The 21,546-nt window shown below is 37.0% G+C and overlaps 1 protein-coding gene and 1 pseudogene across 1 annotated transcript in view; both read left to right on the top strand.

Annotated features, from left to right (window-relative positions):
- Window positions 1-21,546, top strand: part of EFHC2 (EF-hand domain containing 2) — a 231,943-nt gene that overhangs the window by 6,584 nt on the left and 203,813 nt on the right. The window lies entirely within an intron of this gene.
- Window positions 19,084-20,180, top strand: LOC123832658 (annotated as a pseudogene).

The following is a 21,546-nucleotide window of genomic DNA, read 5'->3' as shown; positions in this document are numbered from 1 at the left end:
AGCAGTTTTATTCGGGCTGGAGATATAAGCACTTAAAAGTGTTCACTTCCACAGGCTCCTTGCAGCTAGGAGCAGCCATGTGACTCAATTCTGGCCAATGACATATGAGTTAAGGTTTATTAGGTGTGGCTCCCAGGGAATTTATTTTTTTAATTAAAAGAGTCAGGCTCAGCTGGTATGTTTTCCTGCCCTTCGCCCTACCTTTGTGTTTCTGTCTGGAACTAGGGCATAATTCCTTAGGGCACAGCAGCTACCTTGTGAGTGCTGCAGATACAAAGAGGATCTAGAGCCCTGCTGCCATAATATACCTACAATTTTTAGGCCACTAAGGGTCTCTCTCTCTGGACTCTTTGTTATATGAGAAAAATCAGTCCCTATTTCAGAGATTCTTTACTCAGGGAGGCCTTTGGAAATGTGCAGAGGTGTGCAGAGGTGTTTTGGGTTGCCACAATGACTGGAAGTAGCATTGGACTAAGTTAGGTAAGTGAGGCACTTGTCTTGGGTGCAAAATTTGAGGGGTGCATCAAAACTCAGTAATCAAACTAGATAATAGTTAATTTTTATTTTAATGAAATATATTAAAGATAAAAATTAATGCAAAAACTTCATGATGAACAAAATGCCAACATTTTAAATAAAGACAGGATCAGTTAACTGCCATGCTTAGCTATACTAGAGGCTGAGACAAAAGGAAAATCAGTAATACTGATTCCATCTTTATTTAACACTTAGCATCATGGATTGTTTTCCATTAATTTTTATGTTTTAAATCACCTTGCCCTAGGGCCAGCCCTGATTGTGAGGTGCTGTTACTATTGAGTAGCTTGGGGCCAACCATAATTTTATACCCTAAAATGTGGAAAGGGCAACTGCACACTGGAGAGAATATTCTACTTAAAATGCCAGTACTGCTCCCATTGGAAACACAGTTCTACTTGCTTAAAACTGTTGGCATTGGGAGGATTTATGCAAACAGCAAAACATAATTTTACCTGATAATACACCCACTTCCAAAGACTATTTGTTTTATTGAATTCATTCAAGTATAAACAAGCACCTATTCACTCACACCAGTTAGTTGCAGTAATCACCCCAGTACCTCCATAAGGAAGAAGCAAACCTGGATGATTGTTCTCATTCTATAATTGAGGAGTCATTTATAAGAAGTGGGTAGGGGCCAGGGTTCTGAGGTTGCATGTTGAAGGCACTGGAACTACCATGTAATGTTAACTTTAAAAATACAATAGCCAATTATTTTACCAGTAAAAGTGAGTTTATTCAGGAATGAGAGAAGAATTACATTTTGAGACATGTGAATTATGACAAACCATATGCAAATACAGAGAACAAAGGAGGGCACGTTACATCATAGAGAAAAAGAAATTAAGTTGGGAGGGGAGGTTATGAGCAAAAGTCCATTGAAAGAAAGTGACAGTTCAGGGTGGTGATAGCTTCTCACTGATTGAGTTGTGGCATTTCTCATTGGCTCTATTGCTGGGCAAGGAGAAAATCTTACTTCCTCCTGCTGGAGTAGTAAAGTAAGTCTCTTCCTGTTGAGAAGTACAAAGTATCCTTCTTCCTGCTGGAGTCTGCAGAGGGCAGTAGGTGGCAGTGTGTGAGAGTTCTCCCTTCAGGGATTCCCAATTCTGATACTTTTTGTAATCTTAAAAATATTTCATTAATGTTCTATTACAGTTGTCCCCATTTTTCCCCCTTTGCCCTCCTCTGCCCATCCCATCTCCTGCTCTCACAGTCAGTCCCCACCCCATTGTCCATGTCCATTGGTCATTCATACATATTTTTTGACTAGCACCTTCCCCTTCTTTCCACCCTTAGCCCCCTTCTCCCACCCCACTGGTTGCTGTCAGTCTGTTCCTTGTTTCCATGTCTGGTTTCTATTTTGCTCATTTGTTTTGTTCATTAGGTTCCTCTGATTCTGATAATTTTAAATGAGGTTTTCTTTGTTCATTTTTATATAAATAACTAAATGTGATTGTGGCTCAGTCACTTTACCTCTCTAACCTTTAATTTTTGACTATTGTGTGGGGTTTGGCTAGGTGATCTCTAGTGATGTTTTACCACTAGCAATAGATCTCTAAGAGTTTAGTCTTACTTTATGACATTTAGTCTATAACTAAAAGCAAATTCAGCTTGTTCATCATAGAGCTGAGCCTAGACCCTGGATCTTATGGCCTGAGGCTCTTTCTAATTACACTAGGCACCTATTGCTTCATTATCAATTTAAATTTGGCATTTAGTAGTTTATTATATACTGCTGTTGCTATTGTATATGATCTATCATTAGCTGCTATTATAAAAAGTCACACTAGTTAGAAATTTTCAAATGACTGAATGTTTTTATGTGACTTTTATTTAAATGTTCGGTACCATTTACACTGACCCTACAATTATACTCTCATTTCTTTTAATTTGTCAATGGCTCCTGTTTAGCCTAATTTGTTTCCTAGTTTGCAAATGACCCTATTATAGTAAGTGGAAGGATAAAGGTTGATCCTGTGGGGTATGCATACATTTAAAAATGTTATTTTATTTTTTCCATCTATTGTGGACATAATAATTATAATCAAAACTACTGACCACAGAATTAGAATTTTAATAACTTTGCATTTATCAGCATTGGGTTTGTGGTGAGCTGAATATTTATGAAGCACTATGTGAATCTTTATGCTTTGAACAATATAAAAATATATTTTTAAAATATAACTTGATCTCTTAGATCACCTTGATTTTTTTAAATTGAACAAGTTGGTTTATTATTCACTTAGTGAGGGAAAACACACACACTTAGTAACCACAGGATGTCTAAGTGAGCACATGTTAGAAAAGACTTACTGTAGGATTTGGGTTTGTGTTAGGGAGTTTTGGAGAGGGCTTATGGAAGTGGAGTCTTTCTCTGGATTGATTTCTATTAAGCAGGGATGCTTCTCTGATTGTGCATCAATAAAAATCACTTATAGTGACAGTAGACTAGAGTGAGGCCATAGCTATAAGTGTGAGAGAAGCAGCTGTCACTCCTGTGAGCTAGAGGGGGATATTTGACATTTTGTGGCTTAGACAATTTTCATGTTCTCTGTGTTGAGACATGGTTATAGGGTACTCTTATTTTTGTGTTGATCCACTGTGGTCTCAGACTGGTCATGTCTGAGATTGATGTTCTATGAAAGTGTTCATATTCAACAGGAGAACACAAAGTCTTTGCTGTTGCTGCCAGCCCAGCTTATAGCAACACCAAAGCCAGATGATAGTGCAGGGCTGGGTCCTGAATTTCAGGGGCTGCTTTTCTATTTCTAACCCAATACCAGCAAAATGTTTAATTTTCCTACTGGGGCATGGGGTCAAGGAGCAATAAAATACATTAGAATTTCATATAACTACCACAGAAAAATACATAAACATAGATTCTTCAAGTTTGGCTTATACCCAATTAGGAAAGTTATAAAATATAATCAGAGTATATAAAATACAATTAAAATTTTAAAAATAACTGGAAGATGAGTCATATATTGCACTTTTAAACCATACCCAAAATTTCAAATGACAGTTTTTCCATAAATTTATGTAATTTTCAGATTATCTGAATCCTATTAGAATCACTTCATAAAAGACACCAAGAGGAGCAAGACAGACCATGCAACCCAGGGTTCCAGTGTGGGGAAATAAAGCCTCAAAACCTCTGGCTGTAAAAACTTGTGGAGGTTGTGGCAGCAGGAGAAACTCCCAGCCTCACAGGAGAGTCTGTTGGAGGCACACATGGGATCCTAGAACGTACAAAAACCCACCCACACAGGAATCAGCACCAGAAAGGCACAATTCGCTTGTGGGTAGTGGGGGAAGTGACTAAAAGCAGGGTAAGAGCCTAGCAAGTGGTGTTGTTCCCTCTCTAGCCCTTCCCCACATGTAGTGCCACAGCACAGCAAAGTGGGTTTCCCCTCTGGCAAATACCTAAGGCTCCACCCCTTAGTACATAACAGATGCACTGAGACAAAGAAATATGGCCCAAATGAAAGAACAGATCAAAACTCCAGAAAAAGAACTAAGCAGTGAGGAGACAGCCAACCCATCAGATGCAGAGTTCAAAACATTGGTAATCAGGTTGCTCACAGAAATGAGTTGCAAAATAGAGGAAGAAGTGAAGGCTATGCAAAGTAAAATAAAGAAAAATATACAGGGTACCAAAAGTGAAGGGGAGGAAACCTGGACTCACATCAACAATTTGGAACAGAAGGAAGAAATAAACATCTAAGCAGAACAGAATGAAGAAACAAGAATTTTTTTTAAAAAATGAGGTGAGGCTTAAGTACCTCTAAGACAACTTTAATTCCAGCATCTGAATCATTGAAGCCAGAAGGAGAAAAGGAAGAGCAAGAAATTGAAAACTTATTTGAAAAAAATAATGAAAGAAAACTTCCCCAATCTGGTGAAGGAAATAGACATGCAAGTCCACTAAGATCAGAGAATCCCAAAGAAGTTGGACCCAAGGAGGAACAAACCAAGACACATCATAATTAAATTACCCAAGATTAAAAGATAAGGAGAGAATCTTAAAAGCAGGAAGAGAAAAGGAGAGAGTTACCTATAAAGGAGTTCCCATAAGACTATCAGCTGATTTCTCAAAAGAGACCTTACAGGCAAGAAGGGGCTGGAAAGAAGTATTGTAAGTCATGAAAGGCAAGGACCTACATTCAAGATGACTCTATCCAGCAAAGTTATTGTTTAGAATGGAAGGGCTGATAAAGTGCTTCCCAGATAAAGTCAAATTGAAGGAGTTCACCATCACAAGCCCTTATTATATGAAATGTTAAAGGGACTTATCTAAGAAAAAGAAGATAAAAAAGTATGGGGAAGGGTTTACAGGAACAAGTATAAAGGACACATGGATAAAAACTAGGGGAGGGTAGAAATGGGAGGGAGGAGGGGAGGGCTGGGTGGGTGGGTTGGGATGGGAGTAAAAGAAAATTGTACTGCAACAACAATTAAAATAAAAAAAACTACCAAACTTTTTTTCAAAAAAAAAGTTCCATGGAATTTTGATTTGTAAACTTCAAATATAAGGTTCTTAAATACTACATGTAATTTGTCTGAAATAAATTAACTTTATTTCAGGAGATTAACTGTATTTAGAAAATGAATAAATATAAATAAATCAGCATATATATGAATGCTAAAAAAAAGTATGAACAGTAAAATGACAACAAACTCACAACTATCAACAACTGAACCTAAAAACAAAAACAAACTAAGCAAACAACTAGAATAGTAACAGAATCACAGAAATGGAGATCACAGGGAGGGTTATCAGCAGGGAGGGAGTGGGAGAGAATGGGAGGGAAAGTACAGGGAATAAGAAGCATAATTGGTAGGCACAAAATAGACAGGGGGAGGTTAAGAATAGTATAGGAAGTGTAGAAGCCAAAGAACTTATATGTATGACCCAAGGAGATGAGGTAAGTGGGTGTAGGGGGGAGATGCTGGCGGGAGGGGGGTGGAATGTGGAGAGGGTAAAGGGGAGAAAAAAATGGGACATCTGTAATAGCATAATCAATAAAATATATTTAAGGAAAAGATGCCAAGATGTATAATTGTAACACGATGTAATTGCAGTGTATCGCAGTTTAAATCCCATGTTTTACATCACAACTACATAAATCTTCAGCTACTTAGTTTTGAAGAAATCAAAAGACTTGCCTGAAATCAAACATGTCATGCCCCAAATTTCAAACTATGCATTCTGCATTTATCACTGAGGAAAACACAAAATTACATTATTTAAATTTGTGTTAAAGTTTACAATTTCATCATATAATATATTTTTTAAATAATACTTTGAAATTTAAAAGACATTTCATAAAAAGTCCCCAAATTCAGAATAAGTGTTTTTGGAATAAAAAGAATGAGATTCACAAATTAGTGTCTTATTAAGGAAGATAGAGTTTTCCTTTCCCCCTTTCCTAAAACCTAGAGTTTAGTTATTAGGCATAATTTAAAGACCCTGCCCACATGCTTAACACTAGTCCAAAGTTAAAATTGTCTTTTCAAGCTTAAACTTGGATACCACTACATACTGATTAGAATTTAAAAAGACTGACAAATACTAAGTGTTGGCAAAGATGTGGAGGTCTGGGATTTTCATACATTTTGGTAGGAATGTAAAATGATACTGCTATTTTGGAAGAGAGTTTGGCAGTTTCTTAGATAGTTAAATATATAATATTTACCACATGAATCAGTAATTCCACTCCTATGTATTTTCTAAGAGAAATTAAAATATATGTTCACATAAAACTTCATAGCATCATTATTCATAGTAGTGCAAAACAGGGAAAACCCCAAGTGACCATCAACTGATGAATGGATAAAGAAAATGTGGTATAGCCATGTAATGGAAATATTCAGTATTGAAAAGAAACTATGATATATATTACAACATGGACAAACCTCAAAAACATACTAAATGAAAGAAAGCAGACAAAGAAGGCTTTATATTGTATGACTCCATTTATCTGAAGTCCTAGAAAAGGCAAATACATCAGAGAAAGCAGATTAGTAGTTACGTGGGGCTAGCAGTGAGATAGGAAACTTTTAGGGGGTGATGGAAAGGTTCTAAACTGGATTGTGGTAGTGGCTGCACAACTGTATAAATTTATAAAAAGTTGAATGGTATACTTATAAAAGGTAAATGTTATGTTATATAAATTATAATTTAATATATTATAATAGTTTGTTAGGAGTACCTAGTTTCCTTGTGGGTGCCTTAAACCATAGAAATTTATTTTCTTATAGTTCTAGAGGTTGGAAGTCCAAGATCAAGGTGCTAGCAGGGTTGATTTCTCTTAAGGCCTCTCTCCTTGGCCTGCAGATGGCTCTCCTTTTGCTGCCTCTTCATGTGGTTGTCCTCTTTGCACACTGATTATTTTTTGGACATAAAATATTTATTTGTAACATTTTAATTCACAAATTAGGAACTAATAGCTGATATTTGATTTACTGACTTATAGTTTAGACTGATTAATATTTTTTCTGAATTTTTAATCCATAGAGTAATGTTTATGTACTTTCCCCCTTCTATATTCAGACCACCTGCAACTTTATTGGAAACAATTATTTGCCTCCTTCAGTTTTGCATTCGCAGGATTCTGCCCTATAGTAAGATCATTACTTTGATGGTGGGTGATAGTACAAACACTGAAAACATAATCTGTGTACTTTTTTAAAAATGTTTTTGAAATAACTTAGACTTATAAGAAATTACAAAAATGGTCCAAGGCAGTTAGTTCCTGTGTACTCTTTTCCTAGCTCTCCCCAATGATAACATAGTATGTAACCATAGTACATTATCAGAGGCAGGGAATTGACAATAGTATAATTCTAAACTTGAAGACCTTATTTGAATTCCACTAGTTTTTAGATGCACTCATTTTATCCTCAGTTTATAGTTCTATGAAATTTTATCACATGTATAGATTTATTTTAACAACCACCACAATCAGGATACAGAATAACTGTATTTCTTTAGGATTTTATTGAGTTTTTATTTTAATCAACTTTATTAAGGTAAGTCTTATTTTAATTTTTCAAATGAACTTTATAGAGGTTATTTATACATGATGAAATGTGCCCATTCTAAGCATACAGTTCCATGAGTTTTGACAAAGGTATGCACCACCACCCCAAACAACATATAGAATACCTCTACCGCCTCAGAAATTTCCCTCATACCCCCTTTCATTCACCCCTCTGCCATTGCTCTTACTTCCATTACCATAGATTAGTTTTGTCTGTTTTGAACTTCATATAAATGAAATCTTATAGTCTGTCTTCTCTGGTGTCTAGATCACTTTCAGATTTAAGATTTGAGGCATTGCTTTGGTAACAAGTATGTATATAAGCAAAGTGCAGCCAATTCATGTAATAATACACTATGGCAGATTTCTGGCTATTTGTATAGTAATTTTTCATCCTCTGGATTCATATCCCTTTATTTTTTAAAATTTATTTTAATTGTTGTTCAAGTACAGTTTTCTGTCTTTTATTTTTAAGTATGTTGGTTTTACTTTTTCAAATAAATTGCTCTTCTAACCACCTTCATATATTTTTAAACATTTAAAGATGTTAGAATTGTTTATATTCTTCTACTTATTTTATTTATGCTCTCCCATTTAAATACCTGTTTTGACTATGAAATTCATTGTGCTGTTTAGTGTGGTAATAGTTCTTTTAATAAAGAAGATTCTCCAGGGATACATGTCATGATCATAAACCTTTTATCAGAGGTATATTTAATTTAGGGAGCATGGTTATTTTTTCTAGGATATTAGAAATGGGAAATGGCAGGGAGGGCATGATTGCCACATTATCAAGGGAGGCAGAAATACTTATCTCCATTCTTTTTTCAAATTCATCTACCCTCCCTATACCCCACCACCAGTCTTTCAACTTCTTTATTCCCGCCCCCTTCCATTCTTTTGACCTTTTCTCTATTTCTTTTTCTCTATTGGAATTCTCCTGTCTCTTCAGCCTCAGTCTCTTTACTTTCCATACTTTGCCTTCCTCTGCTTCAGATCTGGCAATTGCTGACTTTAGCTCTTAGGAGAGTATAACTATCATCATCAGGATCTTTCCCCTTCCATTTGTTCCTAGGGTTGGACCCAGGGTTCATGTCTCCCCAAATGGAGCATTGAAATGAACTATGTGTACAGTGGTTGGGGTATCCCTTGAGAAAAATGTCCTCCTACAACACCCTACTAATGAGAGGCTCTTTGGTATGGTAGAGAGAGCAAGCCTTTTCAGTCAGGCAGATAGGCCTAGAACCTAGACTTGCCATTGATTACCTGTTTCATCTTGGCTATGTTTTCAACCTCTTTGGTCTCAATTCTATCATCTATAAAGTAAGAATACCAACCCCTGCCCTGGCTGGTGTGGCTTAGTGGATTGAGCCCCGGCCTGTGAACCAAAGTGTCGCCAGTTCAATTTCCAGTCAGGGCACATGCCTGGATTGTGGGCCAGGTCTCCAATATGGGGCACACAAGAGGCAACCACACACTGATGTCTCTCTCCCCCTCTTTCTCCCTTCCCCTCTGAAAATAAATAAATAAAATCTTAAAAAAATAGTTTTTTTTAAAAAAAGAATACTAACCCCAACTTAGAGCTGTTATGAGCATCCGATGGACAATGCATGTCAAATGTCCAGCTCATAGTGGTAGTCATGAAGAATTAACTCTCCTCCTTTTCTTAAGAGTTGGCTTGTTGTTGTTGTTGTTGTTTTATAATACATGGGGTAGGGAGAGTGGTGTTCCTACAGGAAATGAAGCATGAATTGGGACTATTTCAGTCATCTCCTATGCTGCATACTTCTTGAATTTTTCTTTGGCATGAATTCTGGCTTATTTCAGAAGACTAATTATGGAGATGCTGGCATGGAGAAGGGTGAGTTCTAAAAACTGGCCATTAAGATATTATTGATGCATTGCTGTTCCCAGTTGTTCGCCAGTGTTTCATTTATGCTGTGGGTATTAGGGTAGTTTAAAAAGTCCTCTCTTATTTAAATAAGATATTTTGTCATGTTTCTTCTATTTTAGTAAATTCATTTACTGGTCTTTTAGGAGGAAAGGTGGTAAATAACTACCTTTATTATTATTATTTTATTTTTAATCATTTGGAACTAATAGCAGTCAGTAATAGACTACTACAATTGTGTTTACATTCCAATTATTCTGAATTTATTCTCAAAAATTTTATACCATCATCATCTAGGTTCTAGAAACTCCATGTAGGCCATTTTTTAGGGTTTGGATTTTTAAAATTACACTTATTGGGGTGACATTGGTGAGTAAAGTTCAAAGTATAGATTTCCATTATACATGATCTGTATATTGCTTTGTGTGCCCACCACCCAAAGTCAAATCATCGTCCATCAACATTGTGTTTTTTTGGCCACCATTTCTTTATTTTTTTTTCCTTTTAATTTTATTATGCACTGGTTTTAGGTATGAAACTTAGTGGCCCTTTTATGTTTAATAAAATTTTTATTTTCTCTACAGTCTACTCTGTTATGTCCCTCCTTTTTAGCTTAAAATATGAAATCTGTTTTGAGTGTTTTTTATTCTTTCTCTCTCTGGTTCTACTTGTTGCCTTTTTTTTCTCTAGAATTTCAGGGCATTTATTTTTGCATTTTGTGTTTGGATATCAAAAATAGAACTTTTAAATTCTGTCCAGTTGGCTTTTACTGTCAGCTTTATCAATTGAAGCTTTGGTTTTCACTGATATGTAGTGAGGATAATATTATTCATATGTATTCCCAGCTTTCTCCTTTTTCCCATGCCCTACTTGCTGAACAAAAAATTGTCTTTGCTCAAGTGACATTCTCCCCATCCTCTGAATTTTTCAGTCAGATTTTCAGGCTTTGGGGGATGTAGGAAAGGGAGAGGGGCTGGAGAGAGATGGAGGAAGGAAGGAGAGAGGGAGAGAGAAAGAGAGAGATACCATAGACTAAGCTGATGGTGAGGAAAAGTGGGACTTAAGAGAATCAAAAAAGAGGGGGAAGGCATTGGGGAAGATGTAGATGTAGAACATAAATTGGATCACTTTTATAGTTTCTTCAGAGGTCTAAGACAAGATGGACTTTTAAATTGGTACTGAATTGCCTGGCCATTTCTTTTAATATACTACCATGTTGAGACCAGTTCACATTTGATTATTATTTGAGTTATATCTAAATGTCAAATCACTAAATTGTATATTTTTATTTATGTTTAAACAAATAAGAGAACCAGCATTACCCTCTCTGTTACTGATCAGTTGACCTAAGTCCTCTCTCAACTCCCTCTGAAATCTCCCTTCCATCACTCTCCTTTTCAAGGCCACTGCTGCTATCCTAGTTCATATCTTTCACCTAGAGAATAGCAACTTCAGTGGCATCCCTTCCTTAAATTTGATTCTCTTTCTTGACTATCCACTCTACTACAGAGTTAATGTCCTAAAATGTTTAGAATCCTTTGACTTAATTTTCTATGGCCCAGAGACCACCTATCTTTTGGCTCTTGAACTTTACTAGTCTTATTTCCTCTGCTCTCCCTTCATCACTCAGCCCTCAGCACACAGAATGACTTAATAGGACCCCATGCACCATACATTATCATGCTGCTGTAACTTTGTTCATGCTATTCTCTCTGCATAGAATGCCCTTCCCCACTGTGTGCAGTTGTTCCTCCATCTCTCAGTCTTTAAGAACCATTTCACAATTCAACACCCCTCTGATGCTCCTGGTGATTGCACTTTCCCCTCCTACTGAGCATTTTCAAACCCCTGTTAGAATAGCCCTGTTACTCATCTCTGTGTCCTCCACTGAGCTGGAATGTGTTGGGGATGTTGTGGAAGTTCAGGAAATAGTGGTTAACTTGTGGCCTCTGAAGTTAGGCATCTTGAGTCCTAATCCAAGCTGTCCCATTCTCTTACCTTGAGACTTTGGGAAAATTACCTAATCTTCTAAACTTTGACTTCTGTAAAACAAGGATCACAGTATTACTACTTTATAGATGTGTTATGAGAAGTGAATGATATAAAGTGTAAAAGCACTTAACACATTTCCTGATCCATTAAAACTACTTAACTAGTGTTAGCCATTTTCATTAATCTTTGAATTCTCAGAGCCTGGCACAGAGCCTGACACATAGCAAGTGTTCAGAAACATATCCTAAGTGATCTCACCTATAAGAGGAACCTAATGAAAAAATAAACTAACATGCAAAATGGAACCAGAAGCATAGAAACATGGAACAGACTGACAGTAACCAAAGGGAAGTGGGGAGGGGGATAATGGTGGAAAGAAGGGGAAGGGACTAATCAAAGAACTTGTATGAATGACCCATGGACATGGACAACAGTGTGGGGATTGAGTGTGGGAGTGGGGAGTGGGCTGGGGAGGAGGGCAAAGAGGGGAAAATTGGGACAACTGTAATAGAATAACAATTAAAAAATAAAAAATATATATTATTGAATCTTTCCAAATGGCTTTTAGCTTTATTTACAATGCATTATAATAATTTGGAGGTACCATACCCTGCTTTCATAAAATTATATTTTATTGATTATGCTATTACAGTTGTCCCAATTTTCTCCCCCTTGCCCCTTTCCATCCAGGATCCTCCACTCCCTTGGGCAATCCCCACACCATTGTTGATGTCCATGGGTCATGCATATAGATTCTTTGGCTACTCCATTTACTATACTGTACTTTACATCCCCATGGCTATTCTGTTACTACCTATTTGTACTTCTTAATCTCCTCACCTCTTCACCCATGACCCATAACCTCTCTAATCTGGAAATCATTAAAATGCTGTCTGTATCCATGATTCTGTCTCTGTTCTTGTTTGCTTAGTTTGTTTCTTAGATTCAATTGTTGATAGATATGTATTTATTGCCATTTTATTGTTCATAGTTTTGATCTTTTTCTTAAATTAATCCCTTTAACATTTCATATAATAGTGATTTGTGATAATGAACTCCTTAGTTTTTTTCTGATGTGGGAGGGTCTTTATACACCCTTCGATTCTTAATGATAGCTTTGCTGGGTAGAGTGATCTTAGCTGTAGGTCCCTGCTTTTTATGACTTTGAATATTTCTTGCCAATCCCTTCTAGCCTTGCAAAGTTCCTTTTGAGAAATCAGCTGACAGTCTTATAGGAACTCCCCTGTAGGTAACTAACTTCTTTTCTCTTGGTGCTTTTAAGATTCTGTCTTTATCTTTAACCTTTGGCATTTAATTATGATGTATCTTGGATAGGCCTTTTTATGTCCATCTTGTTTGGGACTCTGTGCTTCTTGGATTTTCATGTCTATTTCCCCCACCAAATTAAGGAAGTTTCTTTCACTATTTTTTCAAATAGATTTCCAATTTCTTGCTTTTTTTTCCCTTCACTTTCTGGTACCCCTAAGATGAGAATATTGGAATGCTTTAAGTTATCCCAGAGGCTGCTTACACTGTCCTGTTTTTTTTTGCTTGTTTGTTTTTGTTTTTATATTCTTTTTTCACCTTGTTGTTCTGGTCAATTGTTTTTTGCTTCCTTATGTTTCAAATAATTGATTTGATTCCCAGCTTCATCCACTCCACTGCTGTTTCCCTATAAATTGCCCTTTATTTCAACTAGTGTCTCCTTCATTTCTGACTGGATCTTTTTAGTACTGTCGAGGTCCTTACTAAGTTCTTCAGGCATCCTTATAACCAGTGTTTTGAACTCTGCACCTGATAGATTGCTTATCTCCATTTTGTTTAGCTCTTTTTTTGGAGCTTTGATCTGTTCTTTCATTTGGATTGTGTTTCTTTATCTCCTTGTTTTGGCAGCCTCCCTGTGCTTGTTTTTATGTATTAGGTAGAGCTGCTTTGACTCTGTGTCTTGGTAGTGTGGCCTAATTTTGTAGGTGTCTGTAGGGTCCTGTAGCACAACCTCCTCTACCACCCAACCTGGGTACTCAAGCTGCACCCTTCACGTGAACTGAATACATTCTCCCCTTGTAGTTGAGCCTTGGTTGCTGTTGGCAGGTCAATGGGAGGGATTTACCCAGGCCAGTTACCTGCAAAGCCTAGCTGTGACCACTGACAACCAACTTTTGCCCTCTGTGGAAGATAAGCTGTGTGGGGGCAGGGTGGTGGTGCTCCAGTGTGGTCTGTAGCTGTCCACTAGGTGCATAGGTTCTGGGGTTTTCCGGGTGGTGCAGACCGAGATCAGCCACCACCTGTGTTTTCTGGGGGCCACCTTGCCTGAGCTATAAAGCAATCTAAGATGGCTGATACCTGTGCTGGGCTTGGAGATTCCCAGGTGAAGCCAATCTGTGAATCTAGGCTGGCTGCTGCTAGTGCTGGGCCTAGGGCCACTTAGCAAGAAGTATGGGGGCTGAGGGCTCACTGAAGCTGGCTGTTGCTTGTTTGAGAGGATTTAAGAAGTTGTGAAGCATGAGCCAAGACCTGGCATTCATATGGAAAAGCAGCTTGGGTGAGAGTTGGGTCACATGGAGCCTCTAGTGATCTTCAGGGTGGGGCAAACAGTGTTAGCCAGATTAATGAAGTTTCACATATGGCACCAGCCTGCTGGCTCTGTAGGGGAGGGTCCAAAAAAGGGAGCGGTCAGGAAAGGGTTCAGAAAAGGAGGCCTTTGCCCTCCTTTCTGTCTTGGAGAAATCTGTCCACTACTCTTGCCTGGATGCCAAACACTTCAATTTCTCCCTGTATGCCACTGTAGCCTTTCAAGCTATTACCCAGTGCTAGAGCTTGGAAGAGTGAGTCTGAGTAAATTTGTGTGTGGGTTCTTTAATAAGAACTGCTTGTGACTCCAGAAGATTCTCCTATTGACTCAATCCCTCCTGGTTTTTGCAGACAGAAGTTTAGGGACTTACCTTCCTGTCTCTGGAACCCTGGGCTGGGGGGCCTGTTGAGGGCCTGGGACTCCTCACTCCTGTTATCCCTTCTGAATTTTTATCCAGCTCACATGGATGTGGGATAAACCTGTTACATATTTCCACCCCTCCTGCCATTATGAATGGATGTGGTTTTTCAATTCCATAGTTGTTAGACTTCCATTCAGCTCCATTTCTGACGGTTCTGAGTGATGGTTGTTCTACATTTTAGTTGTAATTTTGATGTCCATAGCCTGTTTTGTAGTTATTTGCATGTAGTCTAATCTCCCTTACTTGACTGTACAATCCTTGAAGCTGAAGAGTTTGACTTATTAAGTATTGTACCCCCCACATAGAGCTTTGTAGTTAGCAAGTGCTCTGTAACTGGGTTGGTCTGTATTACTTTGGTTTTGATAAAGGAACCTTTCCATATGAAGTATCCATTTTGTGATCTCAGCTGTTGATGCACTTGTGGGATGTAAATAATATGCTTTGAAAGCAAAAAGATAATCTAACATACTGGGTATCTAATTAGTAATTACTAGAATTATAGAGTAGATTCTTTCTATTGGAGAACATAAAGGACATCTTTTTTTTTTGGACAAAGATAAAGTTACTCCCTTTCTCAAAATATAAAGAAATAGCTTTAGTTCCTCTTAGCATCCACAACATTGTCTCGGTTATTTTGGTGTTTGGAAGGCAACCATAGTCCTGGTTTACAAATTTTACTTGATCCATTTGTGCTGTTACTTTTACACTGCCAACTTTGTGTGAGCACCTTCACCACAGAATACTCTAGACTGATTAAATTGCCATACAAGAGGCACATCTGGCTGTGTCCTCAGAGACTCCTTAACTGTAGAGGCTGTACTATAGAGTTTCCCATAAGAGCCTTATGACACAATTTCTCTCTGTTTTCTTAGTTATGCTTACTAAATGTTTATCAATTTTATGAATCTCATCAAAGAACAGCTTTTTAATTTTTCTCCATTGATTTCCCACAATTATATTGATTTCTTTTCTAATTTTCATAATTATGGTTACTCTGAGTTTAATGAGTTCTTTTTTCTGAAATAAATGCTTACATTATTTGATTATAGATCTTTTTCTTTTATTTAAAATGTATTTATTTTTGAGTGCATACAATCAGAAATTTATTTTTTATTGTTTTTCTAGTACAGTTGTCTCCATTTCCTTCCCACAACTCCCCCTAACCCCAGCCATCCTTACCTCCCACCCTCAATCCTACCCCACTTTGGCTTTGTCATGTGTCCTTTTTATATGGTCCTTGATGACCCTTCCCTCTTTACCCCCTATTATCCCCTCCCACCACCCCTCTGGTTACTGTCAGTTTGTTCTTTATTTCAATGTCTCTGGTTATATTTTACTTGTTTGTTTTGTTGATTAGGTTCTACTTATAGGTGAGATCATATGGTATTTGTCTTTCACCACCTGGCTTATTTCACTTAGCATACTGCTCTCCAGATCCATCCATGCTGTCACAAAGGGTAGGAGTTCCTTCTTTCTTTCTGCTGCATAGAATTCCATTGCATAAATGTACCATAGTTTTTTGATGCACTCATTTACTGATGGGAATTTAGGTTGCTCCAACATTTGGCTAATGTAAATTGTGCTGCTATGAACATTGGAGTGCATAGTTTCTTTTGAATTGGGGTTTGGGGGGATTCTTAGGGTATAATCCCAGCAGTGGAATTGCTGGGTCAAAAGGCAGTTCCATTTCTAGTTTTCTGAGGAAATTCCATACTGTTTTCCACAGAGGCTGCACCAGTCTGCATTCCCACCAGCAATTTCCTAGGGTTCCCTTTTCTGTACAACCTTGCCAGCACTTGTTGTTTGCTGATGTTTATGATGGCCACTTTGACTGGTGTGAAGTGGTATCTTGTGGTTTTAATTTATATCTCTCTGATGGCTAGTGATGCTGGGCATCCTTTCATATGCCTCTGGGCCCTCTCTATGTCTTCCTTGGAGAAGTGTCTGTTCAGGTTTTTTGCCCATTAAACATGATTTTATTTATCTCTAGAGAGAGGAGAAGGGAGGGAGAGAAACATCAATGTGTGGTTGCCTCTCACGTGCCCCACCACTGGGAACCTGGCCTGCAACTCAGGCATGTGTCCCAACCAGGAATCAAATCAGTGACCCTTTGGTTCAGAGGCCAGTGCTCAATCCACTCAGCCACAGCAGCCAGGGTCCTCTGCCCATTTTTTAATTGGGTTGTTTGTCTTTCTGGAGTGCAGTCATGTGAGTTCTTTATATTTTTTGGAGATCAAACCCTTGTCTGAGGTATCACTTGCAAAAATATTTTCCCATATGGTTGGTACCCTTTTCATTTTGCTGATGTTTTATTTAACCATGCAGAAGCTTTTTATTTTGATGAAGTCCTACTTGTTTATTCTTTCCTTTATGTCCCTTGCTTTAGGGGACATATCTGTGAAAATGTTGGTGTGTGGAATATCTTGAGATTTTCTTCCCTGTGTTTTCCTCTAGGACTTTTATGGTGTAATGAGTTATATTTAAGTCTTTTATCCATCTTTGAGTTTATTTAACATAGAGGTCATTTTACCTAAGCTCCTTTTTCTCCTGACACTTTCAGGTAGAATCCAGCTGTTTAACACACATACTATCTCAAAATGATGGCATGAAGTTGTTTTTTACCTCAGTTCTCATGTTATTCTCTGTGAATACATGTATAATAGTTGGTAAATTTCATATATATATATTTTACCAAATATAGTTCCTTTATATTTTATATTGTAGGTGTCTTTCTTTTATATCTTTAATATTGAATATTTGAATATGTAGTTTTTTCTATTCAGTTTGTGAAGCTCCATGATTAGCAGGGTGATTTCTTTTGGATAAGGTGACCCCTTTGTTCTAGTCCTAATTAGTTTTCCAGAAAGTCTGATTTTAAGCAGTGGGTCTGGACTTCTTCTTTTAGTAATATCAAGTGTTTTTTAATTGCATTGCTCAATATATTCCATAAGGGTGTAAAAAGACTATTTTAGATGTGGTTTTGACAGTATTTTTAAGCTTCTAGCTTTGCATCCTACACTGGCTTATATATTATTCAGTATTTTTATACATTCATTTTCTCTTCAAAGCCCTGTTATATATACATAATTTTCTTAATCCTTTAAATGCTGCTGCAGTGTTCTGTGGTTAGCAAATGCTGATTTTCTAATTTTGGCTGAAAGGTTATCCAGCAGATAGAGTTTAAGTGGTTTGCACCAGCTTTATGGTTAATTAGTGATAAAGCTAAAAGAAAACTATTCAAGCATTCTAGCAACATCTTTTCCCATTTTATGCAGTACAAAATTAGATTTTAAGCAGGTAAGTAAAAATAAATTCATTGAATGCTTATGCTGTCCATATAGGTTAGATTTAGTCATGAAAATTTGAGTATAAATAGATTTATGATGCTAATGTACTTATAATGCAAAAAATTACTTGGAAGTCATCTTTGTATAATTTGTGTTTGTTGCCATGCATTTATTCAACTTACCTTATTGACCATCTCTTATGTTCAACAAGTGAATGAGATTCAAATTTGTATAAATTGAATTTTCTTAAAATAAGATATGCTTATTTAAAGACAGAATCCTTAGGAACATAAATTTATCAAAAAAGAGAAGTGAGAGAAAAAATGAGAATTTGGAGTAAGATTGTAACTTGAGTATTGATATTTAGACAAACCTCATCACCTTCACAATCCCAATTAAAATGACTGCAAAATTTTAAAATATGGAGAAACCATATTAGTTAGTGTTGGAGTCCAAGAGTTCCATTTGCATGCTGTAAACTTTGAAGAATTTCCACTAGATACAGTGCAGATGGGATTATATTAAAGAAGTATACCAAAACCAATTTTCAATTTCACTTCTTGAGAAAGTGACAAGAATTGAGTTGGGAGTTAGCATAATCTGCAGAGGCTTCCACTTGGCTTACTTTCACAGCTATTGATGGATTAAGAGTGTTACTACGAAGTGCAGGATAAGTCACACTGAGGGAAAAGCAGGCCCTGCATTAAGGCATTTCTCTGATGTGACAGGCATGCACATAAAGGAATGGCTACACACATTCTATTCCTGGCTGGAGTGGCAGTCAGGTCAATTTATAAAATGCTTACATGGAAAAATTTGAAGTTTTTCTTGTAGGGAACTATCCATGGCCCCAGCTTCTCCATTACTTTTCTTAACATACTGTATGTGAATTTCTATCAATCAGCCTCCCACTGAGAGGAGAAATCAGAACATTAGAATAGATGGTGAAGGAAGGGAAGGGAACTTACTCTTTTGTGGGGAAAACACCAGCCTGGATAGGTTGCTCTTTGTTCAAGAATGAACAAAGAAACCCAACATAAAGTTTCTGAAAAGACTGCAACATAAATGGAGAACATAATATTTAAGAGGCAGAGGAAGAAAAAAAACATTTACTTCAAAAATATGTTTTCTACAGGAAAATGAATGTTTTAAAAATATTTTATTTATTTTTAGAGAGCCAGGGAGGAAGAGAAGGAGAAAAACATTGACGTGGGAGAGAAACATTGGTTGATTGCCTCTCATACACCTGGACTGAGGACTGAACCTGCAATGCAGGCATGTGCCCTGACCAGGAATTGAACTGGTGGCCTTTTGCTTTGTAGGATGACACAAAGATTATGGAATATTCAACGTTCAAGATTAATAAGAAATTTCCTTGGGTACCACCTTCTCCTCCTTCACCTATCATTCATTCATTCTAGCCAAAAGATGACTGTGAAGAAACAACAAAAATGGGAAATTCCTCCTTATATTTAAAACTGGAAAATTGCAAAGGGTTATACAATTCCATTAGACAAACACTGGGCTGCTGATAGAAGAGGAGTGCAGACAGCTCACATAAATGAAAATTTTGCCAAGCTGACTGAAGCCCTCTACAATGCTGATTAGGAGGCTCATGCAGCTGTGAAAATGTGTGCTCAAGTAGAGAGAAAGATGGCTCAAAAAGAAAAGGAAAAACAAGAAGAGAAACTTAAGGGAAATAGCCCAGAATGCCAGGGAGAGAAGAGCTGGGATCAAAACCCATGTGGGAAAAGAGAATGGGAGGCATATGAGAGGGATGAAATCTGGCATGACAGGCAAGAAGAGACGGGGCAGCTCCTGACAAGAGGTTGAAACTTCAGAGAAATGAAAATCTAGATATCAGTGAGTTCATTGCTCTTGGTGTGCCCAATCCTTGGACTTCCAATGAAGTTCAATATGACTAAAGGCTGTTCAACCAAGCCAAGTATGGACAGTGGTTTTGCAGGTGGCAAAGATGAAATCTACAATGTTTATGATGAAGCCTGGAGAGACAGTAAAGAGGTAGCCTAGAATATCTATAGGCCCAGTAAAAATCTGAACAAAGACATGCCTGGTGATGATCTAGAAGCCGGAATAAAGATCAACAGATTTGTTCCCAGTAAGGAGTTTTCTGGTTCAGATCACAGGCAAGGAGGTCAAGAAGGACCTGTTCAGTTTGAGGAAGATCCTTTTGGTTGGATGAAGTTTTAGAAGAAGCCAACATCATAGTGGCTCTGTCTAAAAGATCCTCGGATAGCAGCCACTGCAAGGAACATCAGCATGAATGCAAGAAGAGGAGGAAGGAGTAGATACACCACTCTTCAAAGTGAATGGACTATTATCCATAATCCTAATGATGCAAGTAATATGGGGGAACACTTTATAAATGGGCCAGATAAAAACCAAATCTGGGTGTCAGATCCCCAGCACTATTTTTCATTATGGGGGAAAGGGGAGATGGAAAATTCTACTTGGAACTATTTAGTTTTTTTTTTAAGAGTGGGCTGTGTTTGTGCTTCTACCACCTTTTGGAATTTATGGAACATACAGCCTCAGAGAAGAAACTAAGACCATTTCCTTTTGTTTAACGTTAGTATTTTGAGTTTAATATTTTATATAAGAATGAGAAAAGTTATCCCAACCACAGTGAGTAGCAGGATGTTCACATATTAGAACTGTCCCACCAAATGATGTTTGCCCCTATTGTGCTCTGTTTTAATTTGGAGTAGGAAAAAGAAACACTTGCTTGGTGCATCTATTTGTTTGAAATAAAAACATTTAGATTAAAAAAAATGTTGCTGGATGAGATTGTAGGTCAAAGGCAAAGGTAGCTTGAGGAAGAAGGCAGAAATATGAGGAAACTTAAAAAATGCATTATATGTAGTAAAGAAAAAACTGAAACTGGAGAAAGTGGGATGAGTGATGGAAAAGGTAAACTTAAGAAATTCCCCCAAAATACAGAGGAAAAAGTTAGATGTTTGAGCAGTGAGACAGATATGGAAAGGTTGGACAGAGAGTGGTGTTCTTATATAGAGACAATTATTCCTAAAGAGTTAGAAATTAGGTTAAAAACAACTGAATCAACTAAGCATACCATAAGAACATAATAAAAACAAAACTGACTTTCTCCACTATAAAAAGACATAGATCTGCAGATGGAATGCTTGTTATGTACCGGAGAAAATAATAAAAGATGAATGATTAGATATATCCTTGCAATTTTATGTTAATTTCAAGGATAAGGCAAAGAATTCACCATGCATTCTGACAGAAAAGTAGTTTAACCCCAAAGAAGGAGAAGTTGATGTCATATTGTCTGCATTATTGAATGCCAGAAGACAATGAAACAGTGTCTCTTGATTGCTTTTAGGAAAAAATGTTTGTGGCCCAGAAATTCTAGACTTAGCTAAAGTGTTATTCATTAGTGAAAGCAGCATAAAGATGTTCTCAGATATATAATTCCTCACAAATATTACCATGCACATATTTTTTTCTAAGAAAAATGCTTGAGGATGTACTCCAGCCAATTATAAAGCAAATTAAACAGTTCAACTATGGGAAAGTCATGAAATAAAAGGATTAGTGATAAGCAATGGAAACAAATTTATAAGTAACTATGAAATAAACTTTAAATTTAAAGTTCAAAAGAGAATGTAAACATTTGAAATATTTATGGGAAGACAAAATAATAATACAATGAATCCCAAATACAAGATAGGGATATAAAAAGGAAAAGTATATTACTTTTCTCTATTTAGGTATGTTTCAGTATGTATTACCTTTTAGAATTAATACTTGAA

Source organism: Phyllostomus hastatus, unplaced genomic scaffold (assembly GCF_019186645.2).
Source record: "Phyllostomus hastatus isolate PE091 unplaced genomic scaffold, TTU_PhHast_1.1 phas_scaffold_200, whole genome shotgun sequence".
NCBI lineage: Eukaryota > Metazoa > Chordata > Mammalia > Chiroptera > Phyllostomidae > Phyllostomus > Phyllostomus hastatus.
This window is presented reverse-complemented; position numbering and strand designations above follow the sequence as displayed.